This window comes from Bos mutus, chromosome 18 (genome assembly GCF_027580195.1).
Source record: "Bos mutus isolate GX-2022 chromosome 18, NWIPB_WYAK_1.1, whole genome shotgun sequence".
In the NCBI taxonomy this organism is placed as follows: domain Eukaryota; kingdom Metazoa; phylum Chordata; class Mammalia; order Artiodactyla; family Bovidae; genus Bos; species Bos mutus.
Genome location: NC_091634.1, coordinates 27,373,973 through 27,397,209, shown reverse-complemented (window position 1 = coordinate 27,397,209; position 23,237 = coordinate 27,373,973). Strand labels below are relative to the sequence as shown.

The 23,237-nt window shown below is 44.2% G+C and overlaps 1 protein-coding gene across 13 annotated transcripts in view; it reads right to left on the bottom strand.

Moving 5' to 3' along the window:
* Nucleotides 1–21,780, bottom strand: part of GFOD2 (Gfo/Idh/MocA-like oxidoreductase domain containing 2) — a 39,669-nt gene extending 17,889 nt beyond the window's left edge. For 3 of the 13 annotated variants that reach the window (XM_070388180.1, XM_070388178.1, XM_005896536.3), the window contains exons 1-3: nucleotides 21,538–21,780; nucleotides 7,655–7,740; nucleotides 7,095–7,173 (exon numbers count right to left, since the gene is read on the bottom strand). The gene's annotated coding sequence lies outside the window, so the exon portion shown is untranslated. Of the gene's footprint in view, nucleotides 1–7,094; nucleotides 7,174–7,654; nucleotides 7,741–20,948; nucleotides 21,403–21,513 lie in introns of those variants that run through there. The other 10 variants (XM_070388177.1, XM_070388176.1, XM_070388182.1 and 7 more) reach the window with 7 other exon arrangements.
* Between the last annotated feature and the right edge of the window lie 1,457 nt (nucleotides 21,781–23,237).

The window sequence follows — 23,237 nt, the reverse complement described above, 5'->3', positions numbered from 1 at the left end:
ACCTTTACTGAAAATAAGTTGATCATAAATATATGGGTTTATTTGTGGACTCTCAATTTTATTCTGATATGCAGATTATATCAGATATGCAGATGTCACTACCCTTATGGCAGAAAGCGAAGAACTAAAGAGCCTCTTGATGAAAGTGAAAGACGAGAGTGAAAATGTTGGCTTAAAACTCAACATTCAGAAAATTAAGATCAACACAACCAGTCCTATCACTTCATGGCAAATAGATGGAGAAACAATGGAAACAGTGACAGACTTTGCTATTTGGGGTTCCAAAAATCACTGCAGATGGTGACTGCAGCCATGAAATTAAAAGATGTTTACTCCTTGGAAGAAAAGCTATGACCAACCTAGACAGCATATTAAAAAGCAGAGACATTACCTTACCAACAAAGGTCTGTCTAGTCAAAGCTATGGTTTTTCCCATAGTCATGTATGGATGTGAGAGTTGGACTACAAAGAAAGCTGAGGGCTGAAGAATTGATGCTTTTGAACTGTGGTGTTGGAGAAGACTCTTGAGAGTCCCTTGGACTGCAAGGAGATCAAATCAATCAATCCTGAAGGAAATCAGTACTGAATATTTATTGGAAGAACTGACGTTGAAGCTAAAACTCCATTCTTTGCCCCCCGATATGAAGAACTGACTCATTGGAAAGACTCTAATGCTGGGAAAGATTGAAGGCAGGAGGAGAAGGGGACAACAGAGGATGAGATGATTGGATGGCATCGCTGACTCAATGGACATGAGTTTGAGCAAGCTCTGGGAGTTGGTGATGGATAGGCAAGTTCATCAGATAAGGCAATGACACCCCACTCCAGTACTCTTGCCTGGAAAATCCCATGGACAGAGGAGCCTGGTAGGCTGCAGTCCATGGGGTCGCTGAGGGTCGGACATGACTGAGTGACTTCACTTTTACTTTTCACTTTCATGCACTGGAGAAGGAAATGGCAACCCACTCCAGTGTTCTTGCCTGGAGAATCCCAGGGATGACGGAGCCTGGTGGGCTGCCGTCTGTGGGGTCCACAGAGTCGGACACAACTGAAGCGACTTAGCAGCAGCAGCAGCAGCAGGCAAGTCCATGGGGTTGCAAAGAGTCAGACACCACTGAGAGACTGAACTGAACTGAATTTTATTCCACTGGTCTATAGTCTGTCCTTACTCCAGTACCTTATCTTGATTACTTCAGTAAGTTCTAAAATCACTAAATGTGAATCTTCTGACTTTTTCTTTTGAAATATTATTTTGGCTATTCTGGAACCCTTGCACATTCCTATAAATTTTATGACCAGTTTATCAATCTGGGATTTTGAAAGAGATTGCTTTGAATCTGCAGATCAATTTGAGAACTGTTTTCATCATAACAATCTTAAGACTTCTGATTCATGAACATGGTGTGTCTAATTTATTTAAACAATATTTTATAGTTTTCACAGTATAAGTTACACACTTTTTTATTAAATTTACTTCTGTTATTTTATTTGATGCTATAGTAAATGGAATTGCTTTAATTTCATTTTCAGCTCCAGCTTTTCTTTTGCTTCTACTGTAGATAAAAGTGGACGGTGTGAAGTATTCATCTCTGTCAGGGCTTGGTTTGCCCGTATAGCCCACAGCACAGCATCCTGTACTGCTTGATCCTACCCGAAGGCAACTGTGCCTTTGTGAACCACGGAAATACGCAAGATTTGAGCTTCCTGCCTCCTCATGTCTCTTTTTGGGCTATAGAGTTTTGTCTCATTCCTTGAACTCTAGTATTTCTACTATTATGTCCGTGGTCTCCCAGCCACCTCTGTTTCATCTTTGCTGATAATTCTCTTGCCCTTACAGGCTTCCTTTCTAGTTAGAAAACAGGTCAGTCACATACTACCTTCTATTATTTTCATGTCCTGAATTCTCTTTAGCTATTTTTGTCACTTTCTGTATTTATAGGTTTTTGGAGGGTTACTTACAGGTCATGGATATTCTGGGACCTTGAAAGTGTAAACTTTGTAGTGCTACATAAGTAAGATTCTGCTTAAGTTCTGTGGGTCATTCATTACAACAGCTCTAAGGGCCAGGGAGTGAGACAGAGCCACCAAAAGCAACGATGTCCATGTCCTCTCTAAATTCACGCCCAGAGCACACTTCCTCCTCTCTCACATTTCATTTCTTCATGTTCTAATTATATTTGGGTGTATATTTGCACTGGTAGCTTAAAACAACAGAATGGATTAGAAAAAATGTTAATAACCTCTGTTTTATTGACACTGACTCAAAGGGCAGCTTCATCAACACCAATAAATAAAAGGGCAAGAGCTGGCCTCTGAGGAAGCCAGATGGCATGAAGCTAGGCAGGCTTGACTAGGTGTTTTCCTGCTCCGGTAGACAGAGCTGGTTTTCCACATTTATTTCAGTGATTACCCTTTCTTACTCCTAACATGGCCTTGTTGCTTGCCCCTGACATCCTTGTACATACCTTTCACGTGCCTCCAAAGATCTCCATAAACCCAGCCCTGCCGAGCTCACATGCATTCCAGTCACCGCAGCCTGGTCAGGAACGAAGCAGGGAAAGCGCCTTGACAGAACTGACCATACACGCTCCAATGAAGCCACAGGTTATAGGGAAGGCAGCACAGAGGTCAGAGGCGTGAATCTGCGGCTAGCCTTGCCTGGGCTCAAATCCTGGCTCCACCTCCTACCAGCTGGGTGATGTCAGGTAAGTTTCTCAATCATTTTGTAAGAGGGGGTTAACTGTATCTACCTCACAGGGTACTTCAGGATTAAATGAGTCAGCATTCATGAAGCATTTAAAATAGGGCCTAGCCATCATCAAAAAACCTACAAACAATAAATGCTGGAGACAATGTGGAGAAAAGGAACCCTCTTGCACTGTTGGTAGAGATGTAAATTGATACAGACACTATGGAGAACAGTGTGGAGATTCTTAAAAAAAAAAACTAGAAATAAAACTATCATATGATTTATCAACTCCACTACTAGGCATATACCCTGGGAAAACCACAATTCTAAAAGACACATGTCCCCTAATGTTTATTGCAGCACTATTTACAACAGCCAGGACATGGAAATAACCTAATGTCAATAGACAGGTGAATGGATAAGCTTAATGGAATATTACTCAGCCAGAAAAATTGCAAATTTGAGTCAGTTCTAGTCAGGTGGATGAACCTAGAGCCTGTTATACAGAGTGAAGTAAGTCAAAAAGAGAATGCCAAATATCGTGTATTAACGCATATATATGGAATCTAGAAAAATGGTACTGATGAACCCATTCACAGGGCAGCAACAGAGACACAGACATAGAGAACAGACTTGTAGACATAGCAGGGAGGAAGAAGAGGGCGGGATGAGATAGTAGCAGTGAAACACACACTGCCACGTGTAAAACAGAGAGCTAGTGGGGAGGTGCTATGTAACACAGGGAGCTCAACCCGATGCTCTGTGACAACCTAGCGGGTAAGATGGGGTAGGGGGTGAGAGGGATACCCAAGAGGGAGGGGACACATGTATACCTATGGCTCAATCATGCTGTTGTACAGCAGAAACCAACACATTGTTAAGCAATTATCCTCCATTAAAAAGAAACAAATAACATCTTTATGAAAATAAATAAACTAAATAGGACCTGGCACATAGGAAGTCACTACATGGATTTTTTTTTTAAAGCTATATATGACTGACTTAGATATCTCTTCAAAAGCATATAGGAATATGAAGATAATATTCTAAGCTAATATGTAGTGAGTGCAATAGGCCAGAAAGTGTTTAGTGTAAACTATATAGTGTTTAGTGTAATATATAGTATTATCCCTCTAAGTCCATGCCACCCTGTCTTACAGATGAGGAACACAGAATCCTGGGGAGGCAAGGTAACTTTTCCAGGGCTCCACAGCTGGCTTTGTGTAACAGACCTGCCACAACCCGCTGTGAGACCTGGAGCAGGTTACTGAGCTTCTCTCAGTTCAGTTCAGTCGCTCAGTCGTGTCCGACTCTTTGTGACCCAATGAATCGTAGCACACCAGGCCTCCCTGTCCATCACCAACTCCCGGAGTCCACCCAAACCCATGTCCATCGAGTCAATGATGCCATCCAACCATCTCATCCTGTCGTCCCCTTCTCCTCCTGCCCTCAATCTTTTCCATCATCAGGGTCTTTTCCAATGAGTCAGATCTTCGCTAAGCCTCCATAAAAATGTGTGTGGAACAGCTCTTGCATCCTTAGCAACAAGCGTGAACCAGGAAAGTTCGTTCTGCTCCCTGGCTTGGCGACCGCTTGCCTCAGCTCCGTCACTCAAACCAATACTGCTCTGTTCATACATCACACCTTTACTGAGGGCCCTAACAGGAAGACTGTAATGAATAAAAGATGAAAAGACACAGTCTTCATTATTTCAGGAGCAACCAGTCAGAAAGGGTGTAGGAGCCAGAGCTGGTGGCACAAGTGCTAATCTAAGGAGTGTGGAGGTTGATGGGCGGGTATCCTCGATACTTTTGGTCTGTGCCGCCTTTGCCACCTCATCTCCCTCTGCTCTGCTCTGCCTCCTGTGGATGAGAAGGTCAGTCTCTAGGGACTACATCACGTGGGCTCCAGGCCCTCTGGCTTCCATCTGGGTTCAGCCAATCTCAGGAGGTGATCAGAGCACAGCCGAAAGGTTACAGTACTTGCCTCTCTCCCTACCAGGATGTGGCTCTGGCAGGGGCTGTGATCCTTGACCAAGGTCACATGCCTCAGGAGGATCCCTCTTCCCATAGTCACAGACTATTCTGGGTTCTGGTGTCCCTCCCTTCCCTCACTGCACTTGAGGTGGTACCAGTACCAGCAACAACTGGCCCCTGCCAGTCCCCCAGTGCGCCACCATCCCTTGCAGGTTTCCCTTACCCCTGTCACCACCGTAAATAACCCCTCCCTTAAAGGCATTTCAATAACTCTCTGAACGTGCTGGCTGTTTCCTGCCTGGACCCTAACGAATAACAGTGAGCAATGAGAACCACTGAATTTTTTTTTAACTTGAGGTAAGTGGAATAGAGTTCAGGAGACAGACACCGAGAACCAGTTAAGATAAAAATAAGAGATAAGGAGGGTCTGATGGAGGGAATGAAATGGAGCAGAAAGCTATCAATAGGACTTGGGGTTATGAGGGGAGAGGAAAAAGCCAAAAATGGCATCAAATTATAGACCAACACCCCTCATGAACACAGGATCAAAATCCTTAATAAGCTATTAGCATCATCAATATATGATGACCAAGAGAATGTAAGCCTGGTTCAATATTCTAAAATCAATTAGTATACTTCAACATATCAAGCCATTAGATTAGTTATTAAACTGCATTAATTAGGAATGCAAATTAAAACTTATCACAACTACACACCTATTGGAATGGGTGAAATTCAGAAAATCTGATATCAACTACTGATGAGGCTATAAAGTTCATGAAAATGAGAAATGGTATCACCTCATCCATCTTCTTTCATCTCCCTCTGCTCCACAATGCCTCAAAGTTTATTGACAGGATATGGGGCTACAGCAATGGTTACCTGCTAGTTTTCTCCACTCCTTGGGATGTCATTCAAATGGACCAGAGGTAAACACTCACGGAGACAGAGGCAGTCTCCCTTCCCCGTGCCTGCTCTTCCAGCGAGGTCTTTGGTGAGAGGAGAATTATAACAGAAGAACTGAGTAGTGTTGTTTTCTGTCATGTTATCCTTTATTCCGAAACAACTCGCAATATATCCTTAAGCATGCTTTTGACTGACTGTAGTTTTTTTTCAAGGGTCATTACTTGTTCTGGGATTGTGTCTTCCTGATGCCATTAGAATTATCAAGCCATTGAGAAGCTTACATATGGTGGAGCCTGGGTGGTTCCATCCAAGCTATATGGAAACCTATCTATTATAGTTTTCCCTGTAACTACATATTTTTAAATTACAAATTGTGCTTTCTCTTTTTCAGTGCCAGGTTTCAAAAAGAGCCATTAGAGATTTCTAGATAGTTACTGCCTTGTAATAGTATATTTACACTGCAAGCCACACAAATGCAGTCAACTGATTTTCAGCCTAGGTATTATATCAATTCATGGGGAAAGAAAACTCTTTTTAATAAATGGTGTAACAATTGGATATGCATATGGGCTTCCCTGGTAGCTCAACTGGTAAAGAATCCGCCTGCAAAAAAAAAAAAAAAAGAACCTGCCTGCAATGGAGACTCAGGTGTGATTCCTGGGTCAGGAAGATCCCCTGGAGAAGGAGTAGGCTACCCACTCCAGTATTCTTGAGTTTCCCTGATGGCTCAGATGGAAAAGAATCTGCCTGCAATGCAGGAAACCTGGGTTCAATCCCTGGGTTGGGAAGATCCCCCGGAGGAGGGCGTGGCAACCCACTCCAGTATTCTTGCCTGGAGAAGCCCCATGGATAGAGGAGCCTGGTGGGCTACAGCCCATGGGGTCACAAAGAGTTGGACATGACTGAACGACTAAGCACAGCACATGGCAAACAAAAACCTTTGACCCTTCTTTTCTCACTGTGTACACAAAAATTAATCCCAAATGAATCAAAGACCTAAATGTAAAAACCAGAACCACAGAGCTTCTGGGCTTCTCAGGTGGTACTAGTGGTAAAGAATCCACCTGTCAATGCAGAAGACGCCAGAGAAGAGAGTTCTATACCTTGGTCAGGAAAAGCCCCTGGAGTAGGAAATGGCAACCCACTCCAGTATTCTTGGCTGGAAAATTACATGGAGAGAGGAGCCTGACGGGCTACAGTTCATGGGGTGGCAAAGAGTCAGACACAACCGAGTATGCATCCACCATACACAAAGCTTCTAGAAAAACATGTCAGAGAATATTTTCAAGATCATAGGATACATAAAGATTTCTTGGACAGAACACACAAAGCCCTAACCCACTGATGTTAAAAGAATTTCTGCTCATTACAAAAACACATATATATGGAATCTAGAAAAATGGCACTGAATAATTTATTTGCAGGGCAGTAATGGAGAAAAAGACATAGAGAACAGACTTATGGACTTGGGGAAGAGGGGAAGAGAGGGCAAGATGTATGGAGAGAGTAACATGGAAACTTACATTACCATACGTAAAATAGACAGCCAATGGGAATTTGCTGTTATGTCTCAGGAAACTCAAACAGGGACTCTGAATCAACCTAGAGGGGTGGAATAGGGAGGGAGATGAGAGGGAGGTTCAAAAGGGAGGGGATAAATATACACCTATGGGTGATTCATATTGAGGTTTGACAGAAAACAACAAAATTCTGTAAAGCAATTATCCTTCAATTAAAAAATAAATAAATTTTAAAACATATATACTCCTCCGTCCATGGGGTTTTCTAGGCAAAAGTACTGGAGTGGGGTGCCATTGCCTTCTCCGATATATATATATAAACCCTCTTAAAAAATAAAGTAAAAGATTTTTTCCATTTTAGGCATATATATGTAACATTAAAATCATGAAAGTAGGAACTGCAAATTTGAGCTTACTATGCTCAAATTTTTATTAAAACTTCTAAATGATTTTCACTATCCCTCTATTTTCACTGTTGTGATCTTTTGGTAAAATATTATAAAAATATAAATTAATAAAGAGAGTACACTGGGTCCAGGATAAAAAAAACCACTGGGACTTGCCTGGTGGTCAGGTGGTTAGGACTCCATGGTTTCACTGCAGGGGGCATGGGTTCGATTCCTGGTCAGGGAACTAAGATCCCACACTCCTGTGGCAGTCACAAAAAAAAGATGACGACGACGACACCCAGACACACACAAAAGAAGAACCTGATTTTCTAAAATGTCAAAAGATTAGATCGAGTCACACCAAAGATACCAAAACAGCCAATACGCATGTGAAAAGGTGCTCCGTATCACTAGTCATCAGGGACACGCAAACTAAAACCAAACCTTGCTAGAATGGAAAAGGTAAAAAGAGAGAGAGGGGGAGACCAACAATCCCAAAGTCTGGAGAGGATACGGAGCAACAGAACTCTCTCACATTGTTGGTGGCAGTGTGAAATAGTACACTTTGGAAAACTGACATTTTCTTATAAAGATATATCAACTCAATGACACAACAACTCCATTCGTAGATATTTACGCACGAAAATGAAAACATACATCCACAAAAACTTACACAAAATATTCTCAGCACCTTATTCATCTTAGCCCTAAATTGGAAATAAACCCAAATGCTTAGGAATAGGAGATTAGATAAATAAATTATGGTATGGTCATACAATGAAATACAGAAAAAAGCAGCAAAAATTAATGAACTACTAATGCATGTAACCACATGCATGAATCTTAAAAATACTACTTTGAGTGAAAGATGCTAGGCACACACACCCAAAAAAACAGTCCTTACTGTAGGATCTCATTTACTTGAAGTACAGGCAAACATACTGTTAGCAACAGGAGTCAGAAGTGATAGCGGGATGGCTGGTGGGTGGGGAGGTGGCGCAAAGAGGTGTGGGACTGACTAGAAAAGGGCACGAGGAAATGAATGAGGATGGAAATATTCTGTATCTTGCTTTGCACTTTGTTTACATGGGGATATATTTGTCACAATTCATCAAGTTGAACACTTAGGATCTGTGTATTTAACTGTATGTAAATTTTACATCAATTTTTAATTACTGTAAGTTATGGCTGAGGGCATAGAACAACCTATTTGCACCATGTGGATTTACATCTATAATCAAATTAAATGGACATTGTGAATTAAGTCTCTTTCCTTTAAACACAAAACTTGAAGTTGTTTGCACATAGCTTTACATTGTATTTACAACTATTTACATTGCATTAGATATTGTAAGTAATTTAGAGATGACAAAGTATACAAGAGGATAAGTATATGTCATATGCCATTTTATATGAGGGGCTTGAGCATCCCTTGAGCACTTTTTCTATGTTCTAGTGGCTCAGACAGTCAAGAATCTGCCTACATTGATGCAGGAGACCAGGGTTTGATCCCTGCCTGGGTCAGGAAGATCCCCTGAAGAAGAGAATGGCAACCCACTCCAGTATTCTGGTCTGGAGAATCCCATGGACAGAAGAGCCTAATGGGCTACTGACCATGGGGTTGCAAAGAGCTGGACACGACTGAACGACTAACACTTTGAGCATCTGTGGATTTTGGGATCCCAAGGGGTCTTGGAACCAATCCCAGCCCCCTAGATACCAAGGGAGGACTGTATAAAGCCAATGGCTGAAGCCAAGCAGAGGCCAGCGATCTAGTGAGTGTGGGCACTTGCTGAGGATCAGAAGGTTGCCCTTTCCCATAGCCAACATCACACTAGGCAAGCTGCTGAGCTGCCGGAGTTAGGCAAGTCCTCAGCACTCACGAACAACTCATACTCAGGAAGTGAGGGCTGAAAGAGGGGTTCTTCTCTGGTATTGCTGCAGGCAAGCCAAGGAAGGATGGCTGTAAGTGAGAAATAACATGTAACAGGTTGTGGCTGCAGCTGGACAGGTTGGGCAACAGGTTGGCACATCACATGGGTAGGAAGCCTAAGCTCAGCTTCCACCCCCACCACACCCCAGAACCAGCCCATGGCTGGAATTCCCCAGTGGGGCACCCTCAGGGCACCCTCGACAGACTTGGCGGCGGACCTCTGCCCTCTCAGACACATTCCCAGGTGCCAGCATCAAGGGGCTTGTTTGGGAATTAGACTTTTCTGTGGATGGATTTCTTCAGTAATTGTATCTTAATATAAAATACTCTAAAATAAAGCACTGTGGCCAGTGATGAGGCCAGGACCCTAATTATTAAGTGAGCTGGGGCCTCAATCTAACTTTATTTATTTGTTTGTTGGGCCACACAGCTCGCATGATCTTACTTCCCCAACCACAGATTGAACCCATGCCCTCAGCACTGAAAGCATAGAGTCCTAACCACTGGACCACCAAGGAAATTCCCAATCTAATTTTGAAGTAGATTGTGACATTGGCTGTGTTTCTTCCTACCTCTCTGGCCATTTCTCTGCTTGTTTCTCCTGATGACGACTGTGGTAACCATGGCTCTTGCCTCAAGACTGATGAGTCTATTCATATTCACTCTCATGGCTTTAAATACTATCTGTTCTCTGATGACTTTCAAAGCTGTCAGCCAGGTCCTCTTCCTTGAGCTTCAGACTAGCATAAACAACCACCTATCTGATGTACATTTCCACTTGGTGTCCAGAACTAAACTCCTGATGTTTCTCCCCACCAAACTCACTTTTCCCCACAGAAACTGGTAACACAAATTTTCCAGCTGTTTAAATCAAAAGCTTGGAGTAATCTTTGATCCTTCTTTTTCTCATACGTCTCATCCGATCCGTAAAAACATGTCTTAGTGGCTGTCTCTCTTCAAAACACACCCTGAATCTGAGCACTTCCCACTACTCCGCTGCCACCGCCTAGATTCCAGTCACTGTCCTCTCTCCTGTGCTACTGTGAGAGCCCACCTGGTCTTCCTGGTCTCCCAGGGCAGATTCTACCCTGCCCCTTCTCGTACTGTATCCCCAGTCTACTCTCATCTAGCACTGAGGGCAACGCCATTAAATGTAAGTCAGATCACGCCACTCCTCTGCCCAAAGGCTGCATAGGCTTTGCATCTCTTCCTGGGTCAGGAAGATCTGCTGGAGAAGGGATAGGCTACCCACTCCAGTATTCTTGGGCTTCTCTTGTGATTCTGCTGGTAAAGAATCTGCCTGCAGTGCAGGAGACCTGGGTTTGATCCCTGGGTTGGGAAGATCCCCTGGAGAAGGCAAAGGCTACCCACTCCAGTATTCTGGCCTGGAGAATTCCGTGGAATGTATAGTCCGTCAGGTCACAGAGTCGGACATGACTGAGTGACTTTCACTTTCACTTTAGCATAAAAGCCAAGGTTCTTCCTCTGACCTACAAAAGCCTGTCAATGGCACCCCACTCCAGTACTCTTGCCTAGAAAATCCCATGGACAGAGGAGGCTGGTAGGCTGCAGTCCATGGGGTCGATGAGGGTTGGACGCGACTGAGCGACTTCACTTTCACTTTTCATTTTCATGCGTTGAAGGAAACAGCAACCCACTCCAGTGTTCCTGCCTGGAGAATCCCAGGGACGGGGGAGCCTCATGGGCTGCCGTCTGTGGGGTCGCACAGAGTCGGACACGACTGAAGTGACTTAGCAGCAGCAGCCCCCTATCCTCTTTCTGACTTTACATCCTATTTCTCTTTCCCTTGCTCACTCAACTCCGGTTACCATGGTTTGCTGCTGTGTGTATCGCAAACATTCCAGGTACGTCTCTGTTTCAGGGTTTCTGTGCTGGCGGTTCCCTCTACTGTACTGATGAGATCAACTGGGTCTACATACTCCCTCTCTTCCTTCAGGTCTCTACTCAAATGCTGTCTTATTAGAAACAGGTTTATCCTCCCATTGTTGGTCTCCTACCATGCCTCCTAGAATGCTCCTTGAGAAAAGGGAATTTTTTGTCTGTTTTGGGCACTGCTGTACCCCCAAGTTCCTTCCCCCAAGGCCTAATATGCAGTGGGTGCTCAATAAATATTTGCTGGAAAAAGGTGAAAAGATTCCAGACCTTGCTCCTGTATAGTTAATCAATAAACCAAGATATATATACTGAATTCATCAAAACTGTAAACAATTCCGTACAATCTTGGGGTATGTTCACAAATGTAATAAAGAGATTACTTATGCTGATAATTAAATAGTTTGAGGCAGAATCTGGTATAATGGTTTAGGAAAGAAAGCATCATAGAATAGCTCTGCCTGCCAGCTGGGATTAGGAAAATGAGCCGAGGCTCTCAGTCTTAAACTACAACTTGACCTGTCAAGAGGGTGCCTGCAACCAGAACTGTCTCTCCAACTACCCCACCTCCTCACATAATGTGACTCATGCTTATCTGTTAGCTCCTTATCTGTTAGTCCCCTTGTAGTCAAGCTTCCTCCTCTAACAGAAGCAAACTGTATGTCAAGCCTTGCAGGATCCCAGTGACCTAGCACATAGGGGCTATGTTCAGTCAAATGCCAACAATCATGAGGGGAAAGGAAGTGATAGTGGACTCAAGTGATGGTGATTCCAACCTGACCATCTGATAAGGAATCACTCTAGCTGCAGTGAAGCTTTCCTGCCCCCATGGCCAGTCTATCCCTATGTCCCACCAACTGGACATCCGAATGTCCCCTGATTTCCATCCACTGCTCTGGTTCCATGAACCAGATGGTTTTCCTGAACTGGCCATTTCTTCCCCTAGCCTCTCTAGGATAAAGCCCAGATTCCCTGATGGGCTCTCCCCAGCGTGGGTTGGACCTTTCCCCATCTCTCCACCTTACCACTTTCCCCTTACACTGCACTCAGCTCAGTATGCTGGCAGCTACCACATCTAACTCCTTCAGTTTTGCTCTGAGGTTCTGGTCCAAACTATTTGCTCTGCCTGCAATAATTTTTTCTTCATTTTCTCAGGATAACTCCTTCTCAGATCTGTTATGTCTCCACTTAAACACCACTTCTTCAGAGAAGCTGTGCCTGAGCTCTGTCTTTCACAGTGCCCATCACACTCCACTGGGATCTGTCATGATGTCAAGAGGCTGCCTGTCTCACACACTGCTGTCACCAGGACTGAGCAGCACCCGACACTGAGTAGGTGCTGAGTGATGACTGAGGAATGAGTAAGTGTGAGAACACAGAAATCAAGAAGTCAGGTCAAAGCCTGTGTGGCAGCTGCACCAACTAGAAGGCAACAGCTTTTCCTGCTCAAGTCCTTCTTTTCCTTCCTATTTTAAATAAAATATGTTTTAAAATCTTAAAGAGGATAAGCTTGGTTTTTTTTGGCAATGCTGGGGGCTTGTGGAATCTTAGTTCCCCAACCAAGGATTGAACCTGGGCCTTGCAAGTGAAAGCAACAAGTTCTAACCACTGGACTGCCAGGGAATTCCCTGAATATAAGCTTCTTTGAAGGATGCTCTGGAACTGATATGATAACCATCACCCTAGTAGAGGGGTGCCATGATGTTAACATCCAGTTGCAAAGAGATCTAGATTTATAACATAAGAGCATAATTCATGAGCACACTAAAAGGAGACAAAATTAAAAGGTAAAGGTAAATGTTAACTTCAATTCTCATTTTGCAAAACCCAGGAATCTGGTGGGGGAAATAAGTAGCCTTTCATGTGGTCATCAACATCAACCATGTACTAAGAACCAAGGGTCCACCTTCCAGGCCACCCCCCCAACACCTGGAACTGAGCCACTCTGGTAGACAGACTGTTGTTGCATGGTCAGTAGAGCTGGACCCAAAGAGGAAAGACAACCACACCTCAGTACTGGAGCTCAGGCAGGAGCTGGGGGGGAGTCTGCAGCCTGAGTTCTGAGCTGCGTTTTCACAGCCATGGGACTACCTGCGGTACCCATGAACCAGCTTGTACTCCCAGTCTGAAAGGGTAACATGCTTTCTGCAGTTTTCAGATAAAAGAGAAAGTATGTCTTTATCTACATTTATGTTTCCACTGAAAAATAAAAGTCTAACTAAACAAACAGGTATTGAGTTTTACAAAGGAGTTATGATAAATGTCCCTGGATCTCAAAAAATCCAAAGATCCTGTGGGGAAGGTTTAATTTTCCTACAATTTGTTTGTCATACACGGACTCAGTGACACAGACGTCTCTGCCTTCTCACTGACTGCAAAAACGCGACAAAGGAAAGAAAGACTATTCCCCCAACTCTGCAAGCCGACATGGAGGTAAACTGCTAAGCAGCCACTGGATCTCGAGAGCGCATATCCAGGCCCAGCCAAAGATGCTGGCTCCCAGGCTCTGTGGGGCCCTCAGTGTCCTAGGAGGGACATTAGCGAAAGGCCTAATGACCTGTCTAATGAGGCGCAACTACCCAGTGGACAAAAAGGTCAGCTAAAATTGAGTCATGAAAGAGACGTAAATTTAACTAACACCCACAGAGGTATCTGGATCATGACCTACCTGGTCTGAAAGTTAGTTTCAGCTGATGGTTACAGTAAGAAAAAGTACTTTGCTACCAGTTATATTAAATATTGCTTCTGAAAGTCTGGCAATAACAAGATGACTATTTTTCTGAGACTGCTTTAACAGCAAGTTCTAGACTGACACTGACCTGAAAATTCCATCCTCATCCCTACTCTCACAGAGCAATGTTATCTAATCCTTCAATTTCACTCTGACCTCCAGGCGAACGTTCTCAATTGGCCCTTACCAACCTATCAGCTTCTTCCAACCCAAATTTATCTTTCCTTTCCTTCTCCTGTGTGCCCTCACCCCCATTTAATGGCATGATACCCAGTCACCAGAGTTCTTTCCTCATTCATTCCCCAGTATCTGTGAGGGCAACAATGGGTCAGGCATTGTGCCATAAGGTGGGGCACAGGGCAGTGATCCAGACAGGCCAGGTCCCAGGAGCTTAGTTCCCATTTCTTGCTACACCCACAGCTGAATACCAAGGAGTGATTTGACAGAGGGAACACAATGACAAAGGCATGTGACAAAGACCCTGCCTGTGCTGAGGTAAAGTACACTTGGCCACGATGCCTGTGAAGTACCCAGCCCTAGAGAGAGGTGTATTTTACATGTAATCCTGAGAAGACAATGAGTTTTTAATTATACTCATAAAATATTTTTCAACATGAAAACCTAACTTACTAAAGTTTTGTGTTTTCTACCTTCTATATGGATACAAGTATCCTGTTGCTGTGAAAATGGCTATTTCTATGGCAGCAAGAGGCACTTCAGAGTCACCTAATCTGCCTTCCTTCAGATTTCGGGTATAGGGTGTTCTTAGGGCACCCCAGAGCACAACAACCCTGACTGGTGTTCTCTAACTCTGTTACGTGGCTTCTGGTCACCAGGAAGGTTAAGTAGCTCTCCTGTGAGTGGAAATGCCCGGTGTCCTTCACAAACATCAAAACTGCTTACCAACTAGGCCACAATTATGCTCAGCTGTAGTTTAACAATGTTCTAGCTATTAAATGTGACATGTAAAATAATCTAATCTCAGGACAGTCTTTGCCACACCAACCCCCTTTTCCTGTTTTCCTTTTGGTTAATGTGTAATGAAGGAGGTTGGTTATAAAATACAGAATGTATCTGGGATATGCCCACCTGAAAACAGCCATTCATTTTAGTATTTTATAATTTTCTGATTATTGTTTAAATGATGTTCAGTGTCTTACTATTGAGACTCTACGGTCTTTCAGGACCAAGACTGTGTAATTAAGGAGATCACAGGTCCCTGAAACTTAACACTTCAAGGTATTTTGCTAACATTCCTATAATACTTGAAGGCATTTAAATGTTCTTTGCACAACAATCTTAGCATATTAGGGATATTAAGCAGTGAAGGGGCTTCCCTGGTGGCTCAGTGGTAAAAAATCTGCCTGCCAGTGCAGGAGACACAGGTTCCATCCCTGGTCTGGGAAGACTCCACATGCAAGGAGCAACTACGCCCGGACACCACAGCTACTGAACCACATGCCGCAACTACTGAAGCCTGGGTGCCTAGAGCCTGCGCTCCGCAGCTAGAGACGCCAGCGCAAGGAGAAGCCCATGCGCCGCAACTAGAGAGCAGCCCTCACTCACAACTAGAGAAAGCCCAAGCAGCAACGAAGACTCAGCACAGCCCTTAAAAAAAAAAAAAAAAAAAAAAGCGAAGCAAGGAGAAACAAAGACAGCAATTTTGAAAGAATAACCACCGTGACCAGGAGCAAGCCCTGGGCTGGGGCAACCAAAACAGCCATTTGAGCACAATAATTTAATTTTGAAAATAAGATCTGATGAGAAATACGACGTTCAACCATTGCCCCCATTACTTCAAAAAACAACAACAACAAAAACAACAACAATAACAACAACCAAGCTTTGTCCCCTTAGTCCCTGGCACAGGAATATGAGTGCAAAAGGCTGACAAGTAACAGGAAGTACAGCTGATCTCTCCACCATCCCCCATCTCCCTGACAATGAGAGGATGCCTGGATGACAAATGCATATCTCACACGCTCCCAGAGCCACCCCCAGAGAGGCCCCTCTGAGAGGATAACCATTTCCTAGCAGGAACCACCACTGGGCTGCAGAAGCCATTAACCACGTGGAACATCCTCCAATATGCTGTGGGATGCAGAAACACAAAGCCATCCGTCAGCAAGCACCCAGAGACCCTAAGGGTCAAAACTATTCATCAACAAGCACCAAATAAAGTCTTAGAAAGCAGTGTAAGAGCTCTATGGTCACCTTTCAAATACATACAAGTGAATTCATTATCCTAGGGAACAACACTGCTGTTTGGTTCATGACACCTGAGTGAGGAAACATCTGTGCTTCCTGGTCCCTGCCATCATTCTCCCACCACTTAAAAAAAAATAAAATTTATTTGGCTGTGCCAGGCCTTAGGTGCAGCATGCAAAGTCTTAGTTGTGGTATGTGGGATCTAGGGGCTTCCCAGGTGGCTCAGATGGTAAAGTGGGATCTAGTTCCCACACCAGTGATTTAACCTGGGCCCCTATATCGGGAGTGTAGAGTCTCAGCCATTGGACCACCTGGGGAGTCCCCCTCCACCACTTTTAATTCAGTCAGAGAGCAAGAAGAGTCTGAAGGCCCACAGAGAGAAAACAAGTTCAGTATCATTCTTTACACGAGCAAGAAACTTTTAGGAAGTTTTTTTTTTTTTTTTTTTAATATTCACTCACTATAGAAAATTCCTGTGTTCTTCTTACACTCTTTTTTGCTAAGTTTTACATTTATTTAATGTACTTGTAATCAAATTATATTCACAACTTTGTTCCTGATTTTTTTCACTTACTGTTTTGACATAAGCATTTTTCACGTTATCACAGTTTTTAAGGATTACTAATTATATGAACCAGCTCTTCGTTTCTTTCTTTTTTTTTTTTCTTCTTCGTTTCTTTAGTGTTAGACATTTCTGTCATTTTTAAATTGTTTTCTGTTATAAATTACAAAGATTAAGAAACTAGGGCCCAGTAATTATATGATGTGGGCTTTGCAGGTGGCTCAGTGGTAAAGAATCCGACTGCAATGCAGGAGACACAGGTTCAATACCTGGGTCAGGAAGATCCCTGGAGAAGGAAATGGCAACCCATTCTAGTCTTCTTGCCTTGGAAAGCCTGAGGAGCCTGGTGGTCTACAGTCCATGGGGTTGCAAGAGAGTTGGACATGACTTAGCAACTAAAACAACAATTACATGATTTGCCTAGCATTAGCATTCTAAGCAAAAATATAATTCTGAAAGAAATAATAAAGATTTTGAGATTGTAAAGCGATACGGAAAATCTCAAAGCCAAGTAGGAAGTATTTCCGGTTATATTTTTGAATTATCTATTCTCATGAGAAAGTGAAAGTTGACAGCTGGGGAGGAGCACAGTTATCCCAGGCCAGAAAGGAAGACTGTGCTCAGTACTTCGTTTCCACTCCTCAAAGCCTTCATTCCTGATCTTTCATGGTAGAAGACAGACAGGAACCCTTACAGATGCTTCTGGGAATGGCTCTGGGAGGTGGTGGGGAGATGGAGCTATCGCCACGGCAATCCTGGATCCCAAAGAGATGCGGCATTTTGTCACTGGGAACCTTGGAAACTAACAGAACCTAGGACAAAGGCACTGCTTGAAGCTCCTCCTCTAGGAATGGGAACTAAAGAGCACATGTTAAGGGCAGTGTTTGAGTGTATGTAAGTAATGCAGGAATACTCCTTCCTTCTTAATGTTTAATCCTACTTCCTAAGTGTTCATTCCCATCATCATGCAACTGAAATATTTACTCCATTTGTCACTTCCTTTGTCTGGATTTAAAGAGATGGTACATTAATGAGCTATTCCTGACCTGATGGCTAATTCATGAGTGAATGTTAGTGTGCTAGAAAGTCTGTTTTCATGTTTTTCTCAGTATCTTTTTTCCGTTTTGATTTTCACGAGCCCAACCTTATTTGAATTATCTTTCATTCCCCACTTTTAAAAACACCTGACATCTAAATTTCCAAGTAATTTGGACTCTTAGGCTTTCTTGAAGTTTACTTATACAAAGCTGCTTTTTTTGTATGTATGTCCTGGGACTTGTATACAGTGTACTGGGACTTCCCTGGTGATACAGTGCATGGGAGTCTGCCTGCCAATGCAGAGGACATGGGTTCGATCCCTGGTCCAGGAGGATTCCACATGCCTCAGGGCACCAGGGCTTGTGAGCCACTACTTCTAAGCCTATGTGCTCAAACTACAGAAGCCCACACAACTAGAGCCTGTGCTCTGCAACGAGAGGCCCGTGCACCGCAACGAAGAGCAGACCTTGCTCACCCCAACTAGAGAAAGCCCATGGGTAGCAATGAAGACCCAGCACAACCAAAAATAAATAAACTAACTAAAAAAAAAGAGAAATACGAGAGGTCCTCCCCCCAAAAAAGAAAAATAACGTCCTACTACTATACAGCATATGAATTCTCAAAAACAGCAAAACCTCCAAGTTTTTCCTAGACACTGATTTCAATAGTGGATTTATCCTAGATTGAAACTCCTATTATATATACACATGAGTGACTTACTAGGCATCAGAAGGACTCCTCTACTGCTTCTAAGTGACTGGTCACTGATTCTTATGTTCTGTGAACACCAACTTTATATTACAACCTCCCATATCAGATCACACTGTGCCCCCATTTCATTTCTCCTCTTATTGTATAAACAGAGAATCAGTTCAGAGAAAGTAAATCCTGTTAGCATTAGTGGTTTATCTGGTAAGTTAGCCTGTTAAATACTGTTGATTACTTTATTACAGGCCAGATTTGATAACTGCTCTCAGCTGCCCCAGAAAATGGAATGGATGTCAAGTAATTATTTGTCAAAAGTTCACTGCCATAGTGATGAAGAAACACTTTGAGAGTCTGTATGCCCATCTTTCTTATCTGAAAATAAGTCTCTTTCTGATTATAAGGGCTAAAATAATGCACACACATCCATAGGGCACACTCGACCACATTTAAGCCATATCTTCTCCAAATGCTCATTCAAGGAAGTATTTGTACTGACATTCAAAGCACCCTCCCACACCCTCTCCAGCACTACAGATGGTAATTGCTCCCTTCCATCCTACTTGGATTTTGGCCTACTTGTCTGTTTTCTATGTGGGCCAATGCTAGAGTAATGAGGGTTTCTACACAGAATACAATGATTTTCACAAAGCTTTTCTGACAGGATTTGGTTAACAGTGCCAATGTTCCCCCCAGATCATATACCCTTCTCTCTTGAGTTATTTATATAAGTATTTCCAGAGATAGAAGAAAAGTCAATAAAATGTACAGCCATAATATCCACAGTTATGGGCCGGCACTGATTTATGAGCAAGAGAAGAACAAAGCTTTCTTAAAAAACTAATTTAATCTATTAACGTTATCATAGTTTCAATGCATCTTCTCTTATCACTCTGAGGGGGGAAAAAAACCTGCTGCCATTTCAAATATACAGTGAAAATTAGTTTTACCATGTGCCAAACTGACTGATGATTAGAATCACAGGCCACCTTTTAAAAATCACACATTTCTTTTCCCCATATTACAAATCTTTGTCTTTTGGGAGACCACTTTCTTCCTTTTTTAAAATTTAAATTTTAAATTTTAAAGTACAGTTGACTTACAATGTTGGGCCAGTCTCTGCTGTACAGCAAAGTGACTCAGTTTCACACATATACACATTCTTTAAAATTCTTTTCCATTACAATTTATTCCATGAGTTTGGATATAGTTCCCTGTGCTATGCAGTGGGGCCTTGTAGTTTATCCATTCTAAATATAATAGTTTGCCTCTACCAACCCCACATTCCCAGTCCATCCCTCCTTTTTCTCCTCCCCCATGCCAACCACAAGTCTGATCTCCATGAGAATCTGTTTCTATTTTGCAGATAGGTTCATTTGTGCCATATTTTAGATTCTGATTGCTAATTCTACTTCTAGTGGGTTCCAGTGTTACTATAGAAATCACATATTTGAATTTTCCCAGCAAGTAAAAATAACATCAGATCCAAAGTACTCATTCTACAGGAAAAGTAGAACAACCAGGTGGTATGGGAAAGCCTCTCACAACAGAAGCTTTAAACTGTAAAAAGTGTGTGTGTGTGCATGGGGTGGGGGGCGGGGAGTCCTCCCACCAAAAAAAAAAGTGAAAGTGTTAGTATCACAGTTGTATCTGACCCTTTGCAACCCCATGGACTGTAGCCCACCAGACTCCACTGTCCATGGAGTTCTCCAGACAAGAATACAGAAGTGGATAGGCATTCTCTTCTCCAGGGGGATCTTCACCACCCAGGGATTGAAGTTGTGCCTCCCACACTGCAGGCAGATTCTTTAAGGTCTGAGCCACCAGGGAAGCCCATTCATCCAACAGAACTGTCTGCTAAAAACCCTAGTCCAAAAGCAGTAACTTTTGCATATTTTCTGTAAAATGGATGGCCTTAAAACTCTTGTTCCCTGGTGTAGCTTTTCAGGAGTTTCCTTATCAAGAATGTATTCAGATTCTCTAACTTCCATCTTCTCCATATCACAGTAACACATGAAGTGTCTTTCCTAATTTAAACAGCTGTTCCTTTCAACTGAAGGGTCACAGATTCAGGGCTCTTCCATCTCCAACCTTTGTGCCCCATAGCTTTAGAGGTCCTCTGAGCCCTGCGCCACCAGGCTCTGGATATTCAAAAGTCACCACTTCCTTCCTCCCGTGTCCTGCCCTCAGCAATGACACCGTGGGAACGCTGAAGACAAATAACGTTTATAACCTTCCTTGGTGTTCTCCAAGGCAGCTTTAAACTTTTCTATTCCTGTCTGGTTCTTTAGATTCTGCAATAAACGCTTCACACAACCATTCACAAGTCCTGATCTCCAGGACCCTTCTTTCTCCCTCACCATTCATGTGATAATGCCTTGAGAATACTTCACCTCACCTTTTGTCTCCGCAAGTTCATCTGCTTCCTTCTTGAGCTTCAGAGGTAAGCCAGGCCCAGAGAGATGTGGCCAGCGGACATGCCGGGACTGGCTGAGCCACCCGCCCCTTCTGGAGTGTCCCTTCTCCCATCTGCCACCTGAACTCTCTTTCCTTAAATAAAGATATGTCCCCTCAGGTCCCTTCTCACTGTGAAAGACGATGGACTAGCTACGCCGCGGGCCCTTTGTCTGAGGTTCCCATACCTCACATCCTTAGCCACAAAGCGGCGGTCCTCACAGGTAAGGGGTGCTGGTCGGCAACGGACAGGGTAGCCTAGGTTTTAGCGTCCAGTAAAGGGATGGGTTATGGCCAAGGTCCTTCCAGGAGCAAAATTCTACAATTCTACGACCAAACTTGTAGGTCCTATCTCTGAGGTGAGAGGACCAACTCCGGGGCGACTCCCGAACTCCGAGCCCGCGCTGGCAGTTAGAACGGCCCCCTCCAGCCCCTGCGCAGCGTATCCCCGCCGAGGAGGCCCGGCCAGCGCCCGCCCGCCGCCGCGCCATGCCCTTCTACATCCTCACCCGCAGTCGCGGGCCGTCTCTCACCTGGCACGCTGGCATCCCCCGCCCTGCGCCACCCTGGAGACCATGGGCCCGGACGGGTCTCGGCAGCCGCTGGTGCTGCGTGAGGGAGGCTTGCAGGGACGCTCGGGCCCCGGAATCTAGCGCGCCGCCACCGGGAACGCGCCGCCTGGTTTCTAAGGAACCGGGGTCTCTGGAAAAGCAGGGGCGGGACGGCGGGAAGTCTGCGCATGCTCCATGTCTGGGGAGGACCAGCGCTGGGAGGGGCCGTTTCCAGGAGCTGCGCATGCTCACTGGCTCCGGGCGGAGGTAAAGCCGTCTGGCTGGAAGCCCTGGTCATTCGTTTCCGGCGGTGGAGGCGACGGTTTCCCACTCTAGGCTCTTTTCCGGTCGGTCGCCTGGCTGGAAGAGCAAGGAGATTCTGAGTACTGTGGTGGGCCTTGGTTGTCTCGGAATGAAGGAAAGTCGGCTGCTGGATGACTATCTTTGCAGAACAATATTTCTCACGAACTCGCCGGACTTCCCGGCTTTCTGACTCCTAAAGACTCGCTTTTCGTGCGTATATGGGCTCCTCTTCTTCTGGGTGTTCTTTGGTTGTGCTTACATGTCAGTGTTTTTCAAGACTGCGGCCTCAGTCCCCCTTGATCTCTTTACTGGAACCGGTTTCCCACCCCCCAATAAATACGACTTTGTAACGAGACTACCCTTTGTTTCACCAGACTGTCCACTAGAGCAGCGAAAATAACCTATAAACCTTAGTATAAAACAAGCTGTGCTAGAAATGTGTCTGGAGGGAAATGAATTTACTGTGGCTTTACTTATGGAACCAGGACATTTGTGCTTAATCTAATACTCCACTCTTCCTTCTACACTAGCTTTTCCCTTTGCTCAGTCGTTCAGTGGTGTCTGACTCTGCAACCCCATGGACTCTAGCCCACCAGGCTCCTCTGTCCAAGGAATTCTTCAGGCAAGAGTACTGGAGCAGTTTGCCATTTCCTACTCTAGGGGAATCTTCCCGACCCAGGGATCCAAACTGCAGTCTCTCGCATCCCCTGCATTAGCAGGCGGGTTCTTTACCACTCTGCCACCTGGGAAACCCTCATACTACACTTGATCTTAGCCAAAAGGCCGGGAAGCGAGAAGCTTTTCCCTGAGAGTCCTGTAAAATGGCCTTGAGTGAAACATTCTGTAGTAATGCAAGTTTGGAAAATGCTGGATTAAGCTACACATCTTAAGACAGAATTTTTAAAGCTTTTAATTAGCAGGTGATGTTTACTCTGAGCATCCATGACAGTTTTTGCTGTTTACTAGGGCACAGAATCCTTTTCCAGTTCCAGGAAACATGTCTCTCTGAGATACGGGTTTATATGCTCTGCAGCAAACCTCCTCACCCCTGTGACTTAGACACCACCGACCGGTTCCCTGTATTATCTTGCATGCAACTGCCTTGTCTCTTGGTAATCTCCCTCACATTGGGTCACTCATCCTGTGGTGCTGCTACTAAGTCATGTCAGTCGTGTTCGACTCTGTGTGACCCCATAGATGGCAGCCCACCAAGCTCCCCTGTCCCTGGGATTCTCCAGGCAAGAAAACTGGAGTGGGTTGCAATTTCCTTCTCCAATGCATGAAAGTGAAAAGTGAAAGGGAAGTCACTCAGTCTGTCCGACTTTTAACGACCCCATGGACTGCAGCCTACCAGGCTCCTCTGTCCATGGGATTTTCCA